This window comes from Aulonocara sp. 'chitande type north' Nkhata Bay, linkage group LG8, assembly GCF_057382095.1.
Source record: "Aulonocara sp. 'chitande type north' Nkhata Bay isolate Kocher_YH1m ecotype deep benthic linkage group LG8, A_spYH_male_GT1.1, whole genome shotgun sequence".
NCBI lineage: Eukaryota > Metazoa > Chordata > Actinopteri > Cichliformes > Cichlidae > Aulonocara > Aulonocara sp. 'chitande type north' Nkhata Bay.
Genome location: NC_141351.1, coordinates 10,992,050 through 11,001,526, shown reverse-complemented (window position 1 = coordinate 11,001,526; position 9,477 = coordinate 10,992,050).

Here is a 9,477-nt window from a genome sequence, read left to right as displayed (position 1 = left end):
TGGTTAGTCACTGAGCAGCCCGGTGCGTCTCTCTTGATTTCTTTAGTCAGGGTAAATTCATTCACCTGCACGGGTTAGCTAAACGAACTTTACAAAAGAAGTTTCCCCTACAGCTAGGGTTGCCAACCGTCCCTTAAAATACGGAATCGTCCCGTATTTAGAAACAAAAGTACACGTCCCGTATTGAGCTAATAAGGGACGCACTTTGTCCCGTAATACAGTGAGAATCAAAAGTAGTCTATAACTTTTAATGGAATTAACACTTTGTTTGAAAACATAATTCCCAGCCCCTCTCCTGCTTTGTGACCAATGAGCTGACAGCACACTTATGACAATTCGAGTATGACAATTCAGATTAACGCTCATCTCATTGGTCGAGGAAAGGTCGCTTGCGGAGAAAATACCGGAAGACAACAGATGACCACAACAAGAAGCATGGTCAACAGGGGAACAAACGCCGACTCTGCGGTGCAAGTCTCGGACGACAGTACACCTAAAGCTGGGCAGACACTGTGCGATTTTTTCAGTCGCGTTATTCAGCTCCTGCTCAAACTGCACGATTGACTCGCAGGGGTTAGAAGTTGGTAGGTCACGATGCAGGTCTCACACTATACGGCCCGATGCGACCTGAGTGCTCACACTGTGCCTCCATAAAATGAAGGTTATAACAGAAAATCTGTCGCTCGCTCTCTCTGTCTTTCACTCACACAGACACGCAAACCACCACCATCAACTTTGCTAAATTGCTAATGAAAAACATTGATCAGGCAGCTGTGATTGAGCAGCAGTGTAGATCCAACTATTTTCACGGTTGTTGTGGTCGTGATAATTTTGTGATGCCACATGGAAAAGGCTCGGATGAGCTTTCCAAAGTTCTACAAGTTGTGCCTCCATCGCTTGTGTCCAGATCACACGCAGCACTGCCGTGCTGCTCCGTCTTTTTCACCGACGTTTACGTGTTTGCGCGTGAGCAGTGTGAGTGCCTGTGGTGACGCCCTCACGAGCGATTGATGATCGGGAGCTGGTCGTGAGGTGTTAATCACTTCTCGTTACCCCACGTATACTACACGACGCACGATGAAGGCCAAAATCGGTCCGATCACTCAAAAATCGGCTCAAAATGGGCCTAAAACCGCACAGTGTAAGCCCAGCATTAGAGCAGCAATGTTTGTTCCCCTCAGAGAAAGGGAAGAATGGGAAAAGGAAAACACCTGGCTGGAAAAAGTTAATATGGGCATGTGCAGTGATTATCAGCGCTATGTGGCCAGAAGTGTGATAATATAATTTATTTTGTGTAATAAACAACTGTAAGGATAGATGATTACAACAAATAGATGACTAATACATAAAAGTAATACATAGATGAGTAATGATGCGTAATCATGGGAACAAGCGGGTTTTCAAACAGGAGCAGCTGATTAGCATTAGAAAAGCTGAAATAATACCTCAACTGAAGCCAATTGTACTAAATGCACTAAATGTGCACTGTTACAAGAATATTTTTCTTTCTATTGTTTTCTTTTATTTTAAGTTAAGCAGGACAGAGTTCTTTTAAAGAAAGATTTACTTATATTCTCAAAAGTTAAGCATGACAAGCTTCTGTTTAAGAAAGAGGCCTGTTTTATTGTGTTAATGTTGTCATTTTGAGCTAAAAATAAATGGCTAAATGATCATTTGTTTCACATGTGTTCATATCACAAAGAATTGAATATGCATCTACTTAAATCAACTTCAAGTCAAATGGTTAAAAAAATAATTTCACACACAAAAAAAGAGCTAGAAAATTCACCACACTGGGAAGGGTGAAGACAACTGGGTCGCCCGGCCCTGGCCACGAGGTGTCCCTTATTTATTTTTCAGGGAGTTGGCAACCCTACCTACAGCCGAATGCTCATCTTAGCTAGCTAGGTAGCTAGTTAAGGACCTAAATTACAGATTCGCTTACAAACACATTTAACTTACCAAAAATAATGCGGTGGGGCCTCAGGTCCTCCTGTCCGATAGTCCAATTTACTGAAGAACACCTCAGGCTGTCACTTTGAAATAGTCGGTAATGTAAACGCTGGACCTCTCAGCATCTGCCATTCCCAAACAGACACATGCAAGTTTGTCCGTGACCGCAGCCTCTTCGTCCGTGTTTTCTCCAGTCATTGGTCAGCATTATAATATATGCAAATACATTTAGGTTGGAATCCCCGTCCCCCCGCCCCCCAGCGCGCCCCCGGATGCTAAAACAGTGCCAGCAGAGTGAAACCGAAAAATGGATGAAACCGAGAAAAAAAACTGGATTGAAACCGAAAAAAAAAATTGTAAGCGAAAACACAAAAATTACAGTTTCAATTAATTGTTTTTCACTATCATTTTTTTTTTCAGTTTCAGTACCAGACTTTTCAGTACATTTATTTCAGTTACAATATTTTTTTTCGGTTTCAATATTTTTTTTGGTTTCATTTCAAGGTGGCATCGTTCTGATCCCGTACAGGAAGCTTTCACGATGTCTTCTCGGGCGCTGATAATTGGCGTCTGTCTTGTGTCAATAACTTCAATAACTTCAATAATTAAACCATCAACGTGTCTTTTAGACCCCATTCCTACAAAACTGCTCAAAGAAGTCCTGCCATTAATTAATTCTTCGATCTTAAATATGATCAACCTATCTCTAATGATCGGCTATGTACCACAGGCCTTCAAGCTAGCTGTAGTTAAACCTTTACTCAAAAAGCCATCTCTAGACCCAGCAGTCTTAGCTAATTATAGGCCAATCTCCAACCTTCCTTTCATATTAAAAATCCTTGAAAGAGTAGTTGTCAAACAGCTAACAGATCATCTGCAGAGGAATGGTTTATTTGAAGAGTTTCAGTCAGGTTTCAGAGCTCATCACAGCACAGAAACAGCTTTAGTGAAGGTTACAAATGATCTTCTTATGGCCTCTGACAGTGGACTCATCTCTGTGCTTGTCCTGCTAGACCTTAGTGCAGCATTCGATACTGTCGACCATAATATCCTATTAGAGCGATTAGAACATGCTGTAGGTATTACAGGTACTGCGCTGCAGTGGTTTGTATCATATCTATCTAATAGACTCCAATTTGATCATGTAAATGGAGAGTCCTCTTCACACACTGTGGTTAATTATGGAGTTCCACAGGGTTCAGTGCTAGGACCAATTCTGTTTACATTATACATGCTTCCCTTAGGCAGTATCATTAGAAGACATAGCATACATTTTCACTGCTATGCAGATGACACCCAGCTCTATCTGTCCATGAAGCCAGATAACACACACCAATTAGTTAAACTGCAGGAATGTCTTTGTCATGGTCCTGGGTCGGTGACCCAGCGCTTTTAGTTTGTTATCATTTTCTAGATGATGATTGTTTAGGTTCTGTGTTATATTCGGTCTGCCTCTGAGTCTGCGTCTGTATCTGTCTGTCTATGGTGTCACCCCATCTGTTTGTGAATCTGTCTGTTTAGTTCAATGTCTTGTCTGGTTCCATGTGTCTGAGTTTCCTGTTTTATTGTGAAGGTCCGTGTCGTATGTGAGTGTGATCAGTTTACGTTTCCCCTGTCCCGTCAGCCCAGATTCCTCCCAGCTGTGTTGCCCTCTTGTCTCTCATCCCCTGATTACTGGTGTGTGTATTTAAGCCCCGTGTGTTTTCCTGCCTGTTGCCGGTTCGTCTGCGTTCCTCCGTGTATCTCTGCATTCATCTGCGTTACATGGTGTCCTGTCTATGCGTCTCTCTGCCCCGCACCCCTTTTGTATGGTCTCAGGTTTGCTTTTTAGTTTCTCCCAGTTTAGGTTTCCGTTTGTAATTGTTCATGCTGAGTTGCCTGTTTTTGCCACCACCACCACCTGGTAAATAAACATCACTCTGTCATCAGTTTGCTGCATCTTGGGTCCTCCTTTTCCTCCACACCACACGGCTCCCTCCGCCAGCCGTGACAGTCTTAAAGACATAAAGACCTGGATGGCCGCTAACTTTCTGCTTCTTAATTCAGATAAAACTGAGGTTATTGTACTCGGCCCTGAAAAGCCTAGAAATATGGTATCTAACCAGATTCTTACTGTGGATGGCATTACCTTGGCCTCCAGTAACGCTGTGAGAAACCTTGGAGTCATTCTTGACCAGGACATGTCCTTGAATGCACATATTAAACAAATATGTAAGACTGCGTTTTTCCATTTGCGCAACATCTCTAAAATTAGAAATATCCTGTCTCAGAGTGACGCTGAAAAACTAGTTCATGCATTTATTACTTCCAGGCTGGACGACTGTAATTCATTATTATCAGGATGTCCAAAAAACTCACTGAAAAGCCTTCAGCTAATCCAAAATGCTGCAGCAAGAGTCCTGACATGGACTAGAAAGAGAGAGCATATTTCTCCTGTTTTGGCTTCCCTTCATTGGCTTCCTGTTAAATCCAGAATTGAATTCAAAATCCTGCTCCTCACATACAAGGTCTTAAATAATCAGGCCCCATCTTATCTTAATGACCTTGTTGTACCATATCACCCTATTAGAGCACTTCGCTCTCGCTCTGCAGGCCTACTTGTTGTTCCTAGAGTATTTAAAAGTAGAATGGGAGGCAGAGCCTTCAGTTTTCAGGCCCCTCTTCTATGGAACCAGCTTCCAGTTTGGATTCAGGAGACAGACACTATCTCTACTTTCAAGATTAGACTTAAAACTTTCCTTTTTGCTAAAGCATATAGTTAGGGCTGGACCAGGTGACCCTGAATCCTCCCTTAGTTATGCTGCAATAGACATAGGCTGCCGGGGGATTCCCATGATGCATTGAGTTTTTCCTTTCCAGTCACCTTTCTCGCTCACTATGTATTAACAGACCTCTCTGCATTGAATCATATCTGTTATTAACCTCTGTCTCTCTTCCACAGCATGTCTTTTATCCTGTCTTCCTTCTCTCACCCCAACCGGTCGCAGCAGATGGCCCCGCCCCTCCCTGAGCCTGGTTCTGCCGGAGGTTTCTTCCTGTTAAAAGGGAGTTTTTCCTTCCCACTGTTGCCAAAGTACTTGCTCATACGGGGTCATATGATTGTTGGGTTTTTCTCTGTATCTATGAAGCGCCTTGAGGCGACTTATGTTGTGATTTGGCGCTATATAAATAAAATTGAATTGAATTGAATTGTCAGTGACGTAAAAGACGGATTTAATGCGACATGACCGTTCAAACAGCAGTCGCTTTCTAAAACATCGGATATGTATCGGATTCAGTACCACATACAAAAGTGACCCAGATCGGATTTGAAAATATTGGATTTGTGCCGTTCACACTGTCATACCATGATCGGATATGGGTCGCATAGGGTCAAAAAAAATAGGATTTGATGTGCCTTCGCCTGCAGTGTGAGCGTAGCCTTAGATTGGTTCTATTGAAACAGAGCATAACCTCTCCCCAGTAAGAGTGAGTCAGCCTAATAAATGAAAAGTCAAACTGGACATTGCATGCCTTTCATTGTCCCTCTGATGTTGATTAAATATGATTTTTGTCCTTTGAATGTATTGTATTGTATATTGTGTACATTGGTCCCACAAGATTGGAATTCGGAGAACTGAAATACTAATAATATCTAAAAGCATCTATTTTAAAAGCATCTTTATATATTAAAACAAAAAAATCAACATTTTTTTTTTTTTGTAAAATGTTGTGTATAGTAGAGAAGTAGTAAACTTATCCTTCTCAGTCTTTAGTATATGCTGTTTCTAGCTGCAAGACCATGAAGAAGGCAGGCATAGCCCCTCATAAGTATGCTTAAATTCTGGTGACTCTGGAGGTATAGAGTAAGTATTCGATTGCAGCAGCTATTCTATAGTTTTTCAAGTTTTGTAAGAACAAAGGACAGTCCTGATGCCCTCGTATGTCACAGACATTTGTGTTTTGTGAGTGTATAACATTCTCACTGCGTACTCGTCAGTGAATCCTTGGATATAAGCAGGAAGTATGCAAGTAAATATGGCACCTCAATTATGTGTCAGACTGTGTATCAAATCAAAAGTGACTGAACATTGGCCAAAATGTCCTTAAGATGGAAATCTCAGAGTCAAGTAAAGTCAGTATGCCAGTATTGACACGGCCACTGAATAGAAATATTGATTCATCCAGCGAGGACAAGTATAAGGTAGTCCCTGAAGTGGAAGTTACCTTGGCACACTGATGCACTCCAGGTAGGTGTCTCTTTGTTCTGTATTCCATCCACTGATGAGAGGCTTTTTAATTTCCAGACTGTGCATCCATAAACCAAAGCTTGAAGTTAGTGCTTCTTAACATTGTCTTTGTACTGTACCTCACTGATAACTTCTGCAGTAGGTCCAGGAAATCCACTTAGAGTCAACCTTTTACAGCTTACGTCTGTCTCTCAAGATTACTATGCAGAAACATCACTGGACATTTTAGTCAGTCAACGGACTGCAAAAGAGAAAGTTTTAAAAGAATTGATGCATATAAATTCATTAAAATTTTATTTATATAGCATGAATTCAAAACAACAGTTGCCTCAAGCACATGATATTGTAAAGTAAGGACCCCACAAAAATACAGAGAAAACCACAACAATCAGTTTACCCCCTATGAGCAAGCATTTCTGTAAGAGTGGGAAATGGAAGAACTTCCCTATTCTTCATGCCTTTAGCATATCAGTTATTTTCATCCACATTCAGTGGAGAAAAAGGGGGGAGGAGAAAATGAAATACAGTTGAAAACAAAATTATTAGCCCACCTATGAATTTTTATGTTTTTGTTAAAAAATTTCCCAATTGCTTTCATAAGGGATTTTAAACATAGCATTCCCCATCATACTTCCCCCTGAAAAAACTGACATTTATATTTAGCCAAAACTGCTGATGTGCAATGATGTGCTTTGTAATGCTCTAATCTTTTAAATTCAAGTTAAGACTAGGAGTCATCTTCCAATTTACACACAGTATAATGTTACGTTTCGGTGTTGTCAGTGTGTTGTTTTTGGCGTGACTGTTATGTGTTTCCTGTTTACTTTGAAAGTCTGTGTTATCTTAGTGTTTTCAGTTTACGTTTCCCTGTCTCGTCAGGTCTAATTTGCCCCAGCTGTGTTTCCCTCCTGTTGTCCATTTTCCTGATTGCTCCCTCTATGTATTTAAACCCTGTGTTTCAGTGTGTCATGGTCGCGATCTCCCCCGTGTTGTAAATAGTTTGGTGTTTTGTTGTAAATAAATAGTTTGTTGTAAATAGATTTGTCGATACTTTCGTTTTGGGATTTTGGTGGTGAGCTTTAGTGGGGTTTTTTGTGTGTGTTTTTTTTTCTTTATTTTTACTTTTTTTCGTGTTGCACTCCGGTTGCCTAGGCCGGGGTGTAACAATAAAAACCTCAGTTATGTTTTGTGTTGTCACTTCAGAGAATATCATACCCAAAATTAACAAAATTAGTTTAGACTTGAGAAAAAAAATGTTGATGATAAAGCAACATATCTAATATAGGCCTATTTGACCAACTCACACTGTATGCATAATATAGAATTAGCAAATTATAAGATTTTCTGACTTACAGGAACTGGATGAGAGTGCAAAGGAAGTCAGGCAAAATTACCCTTTTTATTTTTAGGCTTCTTGTAAGGAGGTTGCTTTAAAGGATATCCTGCTGATTTTGTCAAACAAGCATGAAATGAAAACCATGCAAATTCTTTTATATGCATACTATAAACTGGAAATTGATTCTCTACAATCATTCAATTATTTCTTATGTACAATTGAAAGTGACAAAAATGGAGTATCATCTGAGTAAAACCATCTATCAATTTATTTTCACAACAGTTAACAAGAACTGAAGTTAGTTGGTTAGTTATTTTTTTAATTATTATTTATGATTAAAAATAACTTCATATGGGCGCAAAAGTGCTATTAGTGTTTATTTTAAAAAAGGACTGGATCACCCCCTGCCCCCCAAAAAACAAAACAAAAAAAACTGACAATACTGTCAGTATTGTAGCTCAGCCTACATAGGACTTCCTCTGATCATACGTATATGTGTAAATGTATGGGATCAGTCTATCCCTGTTAATGAGGTACATACCACTTGGACTGGCAGTACTATTACTGAAAATACAGTCACTTGAGCCAGCTGTATAGTTAATCTCCAATTCCCTTTTGTCTAAAACATTTTCAAAGAGTAGTTGTTGTTGAGTCTGTGCTTCCACAGACCCTGCTAGTTTAGAGACTTATTCCTCATGAAGAACGAAAACAAGACAGAACATCTTCAACCAGTCTTTTACTCGCTAATGAGGAAAGGCTAGTTCAGAACCAGGCTGTGGAGCTTAACACTCCTCACCTGTCTCCAGCCCAACTCTCCAGCTATTATGTTTGCTGCACAACTTGAATGTGGTCTTCTAAAATCAATACTAAAAAGATGAAATACAATAAAAATCAAATACATTTCAGCAAACTTAAAAAAAAACACTAAAAGAAAAACAGCCTGTACTTTGAACCTCTGCAGAGATTTACAATGACAGTTTATGTAGCAGACAATGGAAACTTCTCAGGCTCTTCAACTTCTCCATTAACCATTTTTCACAGCCACTTGTCAGTGCTGCTACTTCTTCTTTTATATCCTCTCTTGGGTCCCCTGGGTCTTAAAGCCGTCCCCATTACAGTTATGCTTAACTTGTTTGATTAATATTCAAAACTTAACTTAGCTTTAAATTAGAAAGAGAAAAAAAATAGAAAAAAAGACTTCAAAGAAAAACAATGGGACATTGTGATGTTTTCTGATAATGATTCACCTCATAAATCATGTCACAATGTTCTTACCTATAGTTAAGTTTAAAAAATATTGTTAATGGTACTTTATATATGCACTACTGAACCTGTATTTACTTAGTATTTGATCGATACCAAAATCAACCATATCAACCATACCAAATTCAATATTGCTCGCCAACGCTTCCCAGTTCCAGTGGCAATGATACCCTTACCTCCTTCAAGTAGGAGGGGGCAAGTCTTTCTGACTGAAAGTCATGGCTTCATATTTTGGAGGTGCTGTAATTCATTTTTCTTAATTTCTTTTACAAGAAGAGGCTTTTTTAATCATACTATATGGTCAGTGGGAAAGATATTGTAATCTGGTCAAATGTGGGGTTTTTTTTGGCTATTGATTATTCTAATTATTATTCATGATTACAGTAATTTCATCTTGTGGCTCCAAAAGTAATAAACTTCCAATCTTGTTTGTTATATCTGTTTTTATTGTTTAATTAAAACCAAGTTGATGATTTTTTAGATAAAATGTAAACGACACCACCACAGTGTTGTGTAGCATCAAAGACACAGTGTTATTAATACTGTAGCAACTCCTACATAAGAGTTCCTCTAACTGACTGTCTTAGCTTTGAGAGGTTGCTTTATGAGTTCTGCATTTTTGATTTCAGCTCACACTATCAGCAGAAGTAGGTTCACGTTCATCTATCATTACCCTCTTTCCTTGGGAGTGACAAA